The 11,596-nt window shown below is 50.9% G+C and overlaps 1 long non-coding RNA gene across 1 annotated transcript in view; it reads right to left on the bottom strand.

Moving 5' to 3' along the window:
• Window positions 1-3,393: 3,393 nt before the first annotated feature.
• Window positions 3,394-11,596, bottom strand: part of LOC125940764 (uncharacterized) — an 87,551-nt gene continuing 79,348 nt past the window's right edge. The window contains exon 4 of the long non-coding RNA XR_007463971.1: window positions 3,394-3,481. This is a non-coding gene — a long non-coding RNA (uncharacterized LOC125940764). The remainder of the gene's footprint in view (window positions 3,482-11,596) is intronic.

Genomic DNA, 11,596 nt, shown 5'->3' with positions numbered 1-11,596 from the left:
CAGACGCCACTGGCGTCCCCGGGCGTTCTGCTTCTGCTTCTGGGTGGATCACTTCAGCCGCCGTGGCCGAAACCACTGGCACTGAAGGGCACGGAGCTTCAAACACTCCGCTGCACTCTGGTTCCGGCTCCCCCGAAGTTTTATCTGTTATTAGAGACACAGCAGGCAAAGCTGCTGCCGCATCTTTCAGTGGAGAATCGACGTTCTCAGTTCCTTTTTTTCGTGGCTGGTGTTTCAGGTCCAGGCACCCACGAGGAAAGGTTAATGTTACGAGGCTGCAATGTTTCGACAGCTTCCACTTCGTCCATGAGCGCCTCTGTATCGTCGTTGTCGCCATCTTCCCGTGTCATAGTCGCGTATGTTTTCCTGCAGTCGTCGGCTTCATGGCCAAACTTGCGGCATTCAGAACACCGTCATCATTTCTTATATGGCCCGATCTCTTGCATCTTAGACACAGCGGTGGTCTTCCAGGCACAATTACAAGAGTGTTGTTGCCCTGTGTACGAATCTGATGCGGGAGCATCTTGACAGTAAATCCGTGCTTCAGTTTCAAAATCACCGACCTTGATGAGGTTTGGGCTCCCTTGAAATTCCCGGTCAGCCACGTCTCCCTGCTCACTTCCTCAATTTTTCCAAACGATTCCAGTGCTTTTCGTATGGCATCGTCGCTGATATGGTAAGGAAGCCAATGAAGCTTGACTCTCACCTGACTGTCGTTGGGGTCGATGACAAGGCATCTTTTACCTTTGATGCACAGTTCCCTTGCTTCTACGAGCACTTGCTTCGCGGCCATTGAATGTGTCGTCAATGCCCATACATGATTCATCTGGTAGGCACCTATCGACACCACATCCTTGACTATTTGTAGTCGCTCACATTCTTCCTCGAAGTCGTTGATTCGATATGGCCTGGCAGACACATCACAATGCAGAAGAACAGTGTTCAAGGACATATTTCCAGTTGGCAATTGAGGCAGAATAACCTTGTAGTCTTCAGCAGAAACAGTAGAACCACGGCCTGTGGCCGCTGACACCGCTCGGAGAGAGCACATGATCCCAGCGTCCGACGCGCGCGAGAGCCGACGAAGGAATTACCACTACGCCACGAAGCGCACATGGACACACGCACCACGACGACAATAAATACCCAACATTAACGAAAGACTGCGCGTTTCTAGCGCGTTTGTGCTAGCGCGTTACGGCATTTTTTTAGGGGCGAAGCTCCTTAGGGTGTGGGTCTGTCCCTCCTCTGTAGTAGTAGTAGTAGTAGTAGTCGTCGTCGTCGTAGTAGGTAGCCACGTCTACTTTTATGAAAAAAAGTTGTCGCAGTTTCACCTGAAAGGCGAAGAATCAATTGCGATAGCAAATTTGTAGAGAGCTATACGGAGTAATGATATTAGCTTTATCAGCTGTATAAACTTGGACATGCAGCAGCACCGGCAACACGCAGAACTGTTGTCGACGCCGTCGGCGTTTTGCCCGCGTTCGCTCAAAATGCGTGCGGCGTTGGTGACTGTTGCCGGAGTCTCTGATATATATAAATAGGCACTTGGTGCCGCAGCTAAACATCGCCTCCCTTCCCTCCCCCCCCCCTCCCCCACGGCCGCTCGCGCGTCGGAAGAAGGCGCGTTTGCTCTGCATATATGGTGATTGTAAAGCAGGAAAGAGACGCCTACTTCTGCAGCCCTTAAGGGAGCACGGCGCAGAACGCGCGTTTCTTCTCCGCCGTGCGTTCACTCCCCGTGAAAGCGCGCGGCCCTCGCGCCCTTTCACTCGCACATACAGCGTTCGGCGCGCGGCGACGATTTCATCTCCATTGACGTCATACGGAACCTCACGGCGACGGCGACGACGACGGCGACGCCGACGGCAGAAATCTGCTTCGGAGTGTGCTATCGCAATAAAAAAAACTCCGAAAGTTGTGTCCGTAGCGCGGAATCGAACCAGGGACCCCTCGCTTCCGAACGCGCGGCGCTAACCACTAAGCCACGAAGCGCACATTATAATAAAGGTACAATTATAATAAAGGGCGCTGTTATAAAATAGAAATGACGTCGCATATGGCGCGTGTCATTGGTGGAAGTCAATCATTCGATCTAGTGCAGCGAGACTGGGCGAATTACACGGAAGATTCACGGTTTACCGATGATTCCCTCCGGAGCTTCGCCCACTCATCATCATTCACCCCGTGGATATGCGGTGTTTTTTTTGGCTAGCTCGAAGCGGCGGCATTCCTTGATAATAACGTCGATGGTAGAAGCAATGTTGTAGTTCATCAAGTAGAACGTGTCGTCCGCGATCCATTTGAGAATGTGGTTTGCTTTGTCAACCATGGCCGTTTTCTCGTCGACTTTGCGACTAAGAGCGAGCACGTTTTGTGTATACGAGACATACAATTCAGTGGAAGACTGCACTCGGGTAGCAAGCTCTTTCTTTGCAGGCAGTTGACCACCGGTCAGATTTCCAAAGAGGTTGCGGTGCTTCTCCTTGAAGGCTTTCCAGCTAGAGAGCTCGTCCTTGTGCGTCCGGAATCACACACGCAGTGTTCGGCCCAAGTAGACTATTAAGTTTTCTGCCATTTTATGGCATGGTATAAGCGGTTGTACTGGCTAACATGCTTAAACATGCTGATAGATGCTGAGCCGGTCCTCAAGGTCAACACTATCTTCGCCGGAGAATATGCCAGGATCACTGGGATTGGTAACCATGACGTACGCTATTGGAGTCACAGGTATAGATGCAGACGAGATGTCACCGGGAACCATGGTGGAAAGCTGCGCAACTGCGTGGCGAGGACTGGGAGCACCAGTCTCCACCAAAATGTTACGCAAACGAGGGATTAAACAACCAAGGCTATTTAGAATTTACATTTATAAAAACAACCTCAGCGTTGTTCAGTGGTCAGTTCAGCAGACCGCTCGAGACCAAGCAGCAGTTCGTATTCTTCGTCGGGGCACCCGCGCGCTTCCTCCACAAGAAGCATGCAATATGCATGTAGCAATATATACATGATGCAATAATAAATAAAGGAAACTTCGTTTTTTCATGAATTTTATATGAGGTGGTAAGATTTCTCATGATTTCTTTATGAATGCTTAAAGTTAGCTGTTCTTATCTCAGGAGTTCTTCGCAAATGTAGTTGCGCTGTCTCTGAATATTTTCGTTTTCGCTGTTTTACAGGTAGTCATCTCAGCGGCTTATGTGAAGGGAAAAGCAGTGTGTAAAAAAACAAGAAGCGTTAAAAAGAAAAGCGATTTGTAAGTGCAGTGTTTCTAATTATAAACGTAAGCATCGTATTTTCTCTTCGTGCTCCGGAATATCATCATCACTATCTATGGCGAGAATGTCGAGGGCGCTAGCTGAAATCAATATTATGCGAGAACAAAGGTACTTGCATCGAATATGAGGTGGTACCCTCTCATGGCCAGAAGCTCTTGCTGATGCCTGGCAACTTCGTTGGGGTACTTGCTGCCTTTGAGTATCTGTAACGTAAACGAGACATTCAAATAAGATTCGCTTCATGACTTCGAATATTGCCGCTTATGTGTGCAGAAACTGATGGGCTGACTTGAATGAACTTATAAAGTAGCTTTCAAGCTTCATTCGTTGTTTGGGTGCAAGTCGGCTGTAGGTACCCAGAGTTGCCTAGAGTCGCCTGCTCGGTTGATACAGAACAAGTGATAATATTTTTATTTACCCCGAGCGTCAATAATACAGCTCGAAGAAAAGACTAAGGCATGCTCAACTAGCCTGATGGTGCCCTCACGAGAACTTGCAGCATTTCCTGAATAACTGAAACTCTATGAAAGAACTCTATGCATGGAGAAGAAAGTAGGTAATGAAGAGTTCACAACCTATACAATAACACTGCCTACCATTCATTCGTTGAATAAATTTTAAACTGAGGAACAGAGTGACCAAGAAATACGTGGGGAAATACACGTGGTGTCTCAAAAGAATGTGTGAGTCTGTTGAAACAGACTAGTACATTTTACGGTTAAAAGGCCTGCCATATTCCCTCGACCCTTCTCTTCCGGCACCACCCGCCGTGGTTGCTTAGTGGCTATGGTGTTAGGCTGCTAAGCACGAGGTCGCGTGATGAAATCCTGGCCCCGGCGTTCGCATTTTGATGGTAAAATGCGAAAACACACCCGTGTACTTAGATTTATCTGCACGTTAAAGAACGCCAGGTGGTCCAATTTATTCCGGAGTCCCTCACTGCGGCCTGCCTCCTAATCTGGTTGTGATTTGGCACGGAAAGCCTCATAATTTTTTTTCTTCTGGCACCAAGATAATTTTTAGTACCAATGAAACAGTTAATTAATCTGCACTTTTTTTTAAGTTCATTTTTGAAATAGGGGCCTGACTTTTGATAGGAAAGTTCTTATTGGGTCTCAAAACGTCCAATCAGCGGGTTTCATCGTGTATGTTGTCGCGTTTCTAGAAAGGAAACTCGTTACTTTTATTAAGAGCAGCTGGCTCCTCAAAAACACGATGGTGGGACCTGGCTATGGAGCGGGGTGGGTTGCACGCGCCTTTCTTTCTTCTTGTCCTTCCCTACCCTCTCTTGCCCTGTGCCCATTACTGCTGGTGGCATTCCCCCGTTCCTCGGAGAGAGCATCGGCTCGATGCTCAAGCAGTGATGTAAGAAAAGGAAAAAAAGGAACGTGGCCATAGAACACAGTGACAGCTACAGGAAAGGCAGAAGTGCAGCAGAGGTGAAGCGTGGCGTACACAGTCTCAAGAAATGGAGAGGTAACCCCAAATGGCGTCGTAAATACAAAAATGAATAAATGGAAAAAAATCACGAAAGTGCAACATATGGTTTCATGCCTACGACGGGAACTATGTCAGGGCTAGGTTGTTGTCTACGCCGTGTTTGTGCCCTACTGTGCGCAATGATTTCGTAGTTCACGTCACCAATGCAGCTCATGCGCTTTGTACGGACCACAATACCGGCTCAGCAACCTCACACACAGGCCAAGGCGCCGAACAGGGGTTCTGCAATTTCCGAGAAGTATTTCCGAGAGGGCGGGCGTCAGGGCGTTGGGCCGAGCAGATGGAGTGAAGACCCATGTTGGTGCACCAGCGGTGGCAGCAGGTGTGTTGGAGGAGCTGGATTCGAAGGCAGCCGGACAGGCGGCCTCACTCTCTCGCCGGACCATACGGGTAACATCGCCAGTGTTGTTGGTATGGGGAGCGTCAGCACGGCAACATGTCGCCGCGGTGTTTGGTAGACGGGCGAACTGCTGGTCGCTTCGTCGGCCTTTTGCGAGCTCCCCGCGGTGGCACTCTTTGACTACTTACTGCGTCCACCATCGCCACGTTATCGAAGACGAACAAGTGGAAGGCGTCACCGGCGATACCTGTGGGAATGTGGGAAACCTTCTGTAGGGGTACAATGCCTAGAATATGCTTACGTATATTCTAGGCACAGTAGTAGGGGCACGCCCTAAGCGCGCTCCCGATTGCAGCGCCAGCACAGCGTTGCGTAATACGCGTTAAATAAACACAGATTGCACCTCTGCGTTCGTTGCGTGCTGACGTGCGTTCCGCCGCTCGTATACACGCGGCGTTCTATAGGCGTCGTATATTGCGACCACTGTAGCTTGTTGACCCGGACGTACGTACGTGATTCGACCACGGCGCTCACAGACCACGGCGCTCACCAGGCCACGTTCCAGCACACCGGCCAGGGTACGAGCACGCCGGCCATGGTACGAGCACGCCAGCCACGGTACGAGCACGCCGCCCACGGTGCGAGCACACCGGCCACGGTACGAGCATGCCGGCCATGGTATCACACCGGCCTCGGTACGACACCGCCTCGGTGTGACACCGGCCACGGTACGACAGCGGCCACAGTACAACACCGTGATTCATATCGTTCAGACTACCGACTTTCACCGGGCCTCTTCAATAGCCGGGGGCCGATGTAGCAGCACCAGCAACTGTTGTCAACGCCGTCAGCGTTTTGCCCGCATTCGCACCGAACGCGCGCGGCGTCCGTGACTTTTGCCGGTGCCTCTGGCGGCGGCTCGGAGGTTTTCGTCCAGGTGAGAACCGGATACTCATCGCTCGCAAAGCCCGAACTTCATGGGTTGACGAGCTTCCCCTCGTGATGCTCGGAGTTCGGTCAGCGATTAAAGAAGACATCGGGTGCACTGCAGCTGAAATGGTGTATGGCACCTCCCTTCGCCTGCCCGGTGAATTCTTCGCCCCGGCTCCTGTTTCCGACCTGTCGCCGCCTGACTGCATCGAGCGGCCTCGGCACCTGTGTCAACGTCTGCGACCAACGCCCGCAAGACAACTGTCCACCTACGATGTCTTCGTAAGCAGAGACCTTGCTTCATCAAGTAAAGTCTTTGTGCAACGCGAATACATCCGGCCATCTCTTACGGCACCGTACGAAAGCCCTTTCAAGGTGCTTGGGCGTACCGACAAGATCTTCACTGTGACAGTAAACGGCCGCGCGGTCGTTGTAGCGATCGACCGCGTAAAACCTGCGCACATGCCGAACTCATCGGTGTCGGTTCCGCTTCCCGAGAGTTAAACGTTTGAATCGGCGCGAAACTCACCTAATGAAACATCCTTGTCTTCCACGGGGGGAGCCTTGTAGGGGCGCGCCCTAAGCACGTTCCCGATTAGGGTGCCTCGATGCAGTGCCACCGTCGGCGCTGGCATCGAGGCATCCCAGCTCCCGATTGCAGCGCCTGCACAGCGTTGCGCAAGACGACTGAAATAAACACAGATTGCACCTCTGAGTTCGTTGCGTGCTGACGTGTGGTCCGCCGCTCGTATACACGCGGCGTTCTATAGGCGTCGTATATCGCGACCACTATACCTTGTCTTGCTCAGTCATGTGTGTGTTAACCGTGCGGCACATAGCCAAGGGGTCTTCGATGTACGTGACGTAAGACTATGTTGACATCTGAACGCGGCTAGATAACGCCTTCTTCGTGGCAAGTCGTTGACTGTAAGGGTTGCCGAACTAGTCTCGCAGCCTTTGTTTAAGCGTATCCCGACTGATGAGCTCATCTTCGTGTCTCCTACACTATAGTGTAGGTGTGCCACCGAGGTAAAATACTAAGTTGGCGAGCATGATAGTAGGGTCCCACCGGTTATTGGCGTTGACGCATTCGTACAGGCTGATCCAGTCCTCAATGTCTTCCTCATCTTTCTCTGGGAATACGCCAGCATCACGGGAGCGTAGAATGCGATGTAGGTCATCGGAATGGCAGCAGGTGTCCGAGCCGGTTGAGTCGTGCAGTCCATGCAGTCATCTGCGGGAGCCATGATGGAAGGCTCGATGTACCGTCCACTGCGGAGCTCTGTGGCGAGGACAGGTAACGTCCACCTCCACCAAATATGTTACGTGGGAAGACTCGGACCACAAGCTATATTTGCAAGTGAATGCGCTGCACTTGGCCAAAAAGCAACAGCCCGTGCTAGCCTCCAATCGTTGTGGTCGTCTTTACAACACTGGCCTCTTCGTCCTCTTATCTACTGGTCCGTAGCAATGCACACGCAAGCCCAGGAAGCGCCGCACGGCCTTCTCGGCAGGAGGAGTAAATGCTGCTATAGCGACAGCCTTGTTGCGAACGAAACTGAAACTTGAGATCTTCATTATAAAAGTGGTACTTTCCTGGTTTAAGCGCGAGATCAGCCGAACGGATCGCTTCTAGCACATTCCTCAGGTGATGAATACGTTGCTCAAATGTTGCAGAAAATAGAACTACGTCATCAAGATACATGAGACAGTCCAGCAAGGACAGTATGCATAATTTTCTGGAAAGTTTCTGGGGCTGAACACAAGCCGAAAGGCAGTACTGGATATTCATAGAGGCAGTCTGCAGTCACAGTTTTTTCGCCGTCTCGTTCGTCTACCTCGATCTGGCAGTCCCTCCTTTTCAAATCAAGAAACGAAAAATACTGGGCGCGCCGCAGTATATTTACCGAGTCGTCGATACATGGCAGTGGGTAAACGTCCTTTTTAATTACGTTGTTGAGGTTCCGGTAGTCGAAGCCGAAGCATAGCGTTCCGTCTTTCTTTTTGACAAGAACCATGAAATGTTGGAAGGTTCGACAACGGTGTCTTTAAGCATCTCTTCTACTTCCGTACCGATCGCTTCGTGTTTGTTTGCCGACACCCGGTAAGGGTGCCGGCGTATCGGGCGTGCGTCGTTGTATGTGATGATCCTGTGCCTTGTCATTGAAGTCACGCGTACCTTAGACGAGCTTGTGAAACACGCCCTTGATTCAAGCAAGAGCTCGCGCAGTGATGCCTGGTTGCTTTCGGTAGCTCTGAATAATGTCGATGTTGCCCAGCGACTTGTCAGTCATCCCCACTGCCTCAAAGGCAAAGTAATCAGCCACGTTTTCTATTTCGTCGGCAAACGCTATCCGCAGAAAAGGTGTCGATGCTCGTTACGGAGGTTGGTGACAAGCAACTGGGATCCGCCATCACTAAGCTATAGCACACTCCTAGCCGCACCTACAGGTTGAGTCACTAGATGCGGTAAATCACTTTCTGCGACCACTCAGCTTCGCGCATTCCACCTCATATAACTTCGACTAGGACACTGGCTCGTGGAGCAAGTGTAACACGTTCGGCGGAAACACGAAGGGAGTCGTCACATCGCTTGTCGTAGTACCTGTCGATTGCTCGGTTGACTCAGAAGGTTACTACACCTCCCCGTAGGTCAATAACCAGCGGTGTATTCCTGTAGAAAGTCAACCGCGAGAATGACGTCGCAGAAGCATTCGCGTAGGACAAAGCAGCTCGCCACGAATGTCGAACCTTGAATCTGAATTCTTGTCATGCAGCTTCCCTGTGGAGCTACGACATGACCATCAGCAGTCCGCATCTGCCAGCCATGCCAAGGTGTTGTAAGTTTCTCGAGAAACGTCGCCACCTTCCCGCTTAAGGTAGAATATTCCGCTCCGGTATCCACTAAAGCGCTAACCGCGTAACCATCGATCACCACTGGTATGTCGAGCAAAAGCCGATCATATCGTTCAGCTGCAGTTGGCGTCTGATCGGTACCCTTCCGTGTTCGCGTCAATTGGAGGTCTTCAGTGCGCCGACTGCCAGCGGCCTTCCCCCCTCTCCCCTTCCAAGGGCCGCTGTGGTTAGTTTTCCCGGTGGGTACTTGGTGACGGTCGGGGACGGTCGCCATGGCGAAGGCGAGTGCCTTGGCGAACTGCCTCGGTGAAAATCGCCTTGGCGAAGGCGAGTGCGACTGCCTCTGGTAGGCCATGGCACGCGCTGTTGGGCCAGGTCATCTTCAATGTCACGAGGTTGCTGGCCAAGTCGGGATGGCGGCGAGTAGGCGGAAAAGCCGTGCAACGCAAGGCGTCCGTACGGATACTGGCGGTACAAATGATCTCTCACCGCAGTGGAAGCAGATGCAGAGGACGGCCGTCCGGTGTGCGCCAAGCATCCGACTTCTGAGGGGACATGCGGGGAGTGTCGGCGTAATGTACCGCTTGCTCCGGCTAAGAATGACTGGAGGAACGGCACGGGCAAACACTGTAGGCGCGCGTCGTTCTTCGATGTACTGTACCCGTTTGGTAGTTGAGACAGACTACTTAACAAACAATGTTCTTATTATTAATGAAATACAAGAGGAAGAAATACCTTTCAATGAAGATGAAATAAAAATGTTATTCGAAATATTAAAGAATGAACAGCACCAGGACCAGATAATATTAGGAGGTCCTTGTTGCAAACACTTTATAATAAACATAAAGCGTCTTTTTTCATTTTATACTTAATGCTGCACTAAAATTAAAATATTTTCTAGTTGCACGGAGAAAATTGCAATAGTTCTGTCACCGAAGCAGAGCAACACAAGGACTTAGGCAAACAATTTAAGAAGCATTGCCATCAATTCAATATTCGGGAAAATATAGGAAAAATTAATATAGCATAGAATATATCATCACTTACATAGTGATAAGCTTATTCATAGTCACCAATATGGCATTACGTACGGAACATCAGCAATACATGCATTGAATAATATCAAGATGATTGTTGACAAAGCAATAATTGATAAACTAAACATAGTTACGTTATCCCTAGATATAAAAAAACGCTTTTGGTAGCGTAGAAACAATGGGAGTCATAAACGACCTGAAACACTTCAAAATTCCAAACTACATACTTCAGATAATTACATACCTTCTCCACAGAAGAAGCATCAGATATGATTGACCTTCCCAATCTATTGAATTTCAATTACTTCAAGGTACACCACAAGGATCACCTTTAAACCCAATTTTGTGGAACCTCATCAAGATCATCATCAGCCTATATTTATGTCCACTGCAGGACGAAGGCCTCTCCCTGTGATCTCCAATTACCCCTGTCTTGCGCTAGCTGATTCCAACTTGTGCCTGCAAATTTCCCAAATTCATCACCCCACCTAGTTTTCTGCCGTCCGCGACTGCGCTTCGCTTCTCTTGGTGTCCACTCTGTAACTCTAATGGTCCACGGGTTATCCATCCTACGCATTACATGGCCTGCCCAGCTCCATTTTTTTTCGTTTATGGACATCACGCTCTGGACGCGAGGAACGAGCACCGGAGAGCAAGAACGTTGCCTTCAAGAAGCGGTTGATGTTATCGAGCACTACCTTGATAGCTGCGGCCTCCACTGCGCACCTGAGAAATCGGAGCTACTCGTACTCAAGGCACGCACGAGGGGTAGACCTCCCATCTGCGAAGCTCCAGACCCATGCGTCACGCTCAACGGGATCCAAATACCGAAGGTCGCCTCGCTTCGAGTACTAGGCTTGCACCTGCACCGAGATGGATCAGGAGTCGCCACGCTCCCACAGCTCCAACGCACAATCTCCCAACTCACACACCTCATAAGGAGAGTAGCCAATCGACGCAGTGGCCTCAAGGAGCAAGACACCCTGAGAGTCATTCAAGCTCTACTGACCAGCAGAATAACGTACGCAACCCCGTACCTGGCTCTCAAGAATTGCGAAGTCGACAAGCTCAATGTCATCATCCGCAAAGCTACGAAGCTCGCCATGGGTCTACCACCCGTGGCATCTACCACCCGACTTCTCAAAATGGGTGCTCATAACACCTGGAAAGAGCTGGTGGAAGCCCAGAAAATCAACCAACTCGAGAGGCTGAAGCTCACGCCGACGGGCAGATCGGTCCTTGCGCGCCTCGGCTACGGAGGACGCTACATCTCCTACGCGGACCGCAAGGTCAAGATACCGCCATGCCTAAGAGAATCCTTGAGCATCGACAAACTACCGCGCAACATGCATCCCGAGCATCATCGGGGACGCCGGCTCGCTCGAGTCGACGCCATCCGAAGACGCCACAAACACGATCCAGATGCTCGCTACGTAGATGCGTCCAAATACCCGGGAAGAACCGCTTACGCCCTGAGTGTGGTTGACTCGAGAGGCAAAGAACTGGCATCCACCACAGCCAGGTTGCGGAACTCGGAGACAGCGGAAGAAGCGGCGATCGCCCTCGCCACCACCACGAGCACGAACGCGGTCGCAGTCTTCACGGACTCCCAATCCGCAGTACGCAATTACACGAGAGGCCGAATATCGGTGGAA

The sequence above is a fragment of the Dermacentor silvarum genome, chromosome 10 (assembly GCF_013339745.2).
Source record: "Dermacentor silvarum isolate Dsil-2018 chromosome 10, BIME_Dsil_1.4, whole genome shotgun sequence".
Lineage (NCBI taxonomy): Eukaryota > Metazoa > Arthropoda > Arachnida > Ixodida > Ixodidae > Dermacentor > Dermacentor silvarum.
The sequence above is the reverse complement of the archived record's forward strand: the minus strand, read 5'-3'. Positions and strand labels throughout refer to the sequence as shown.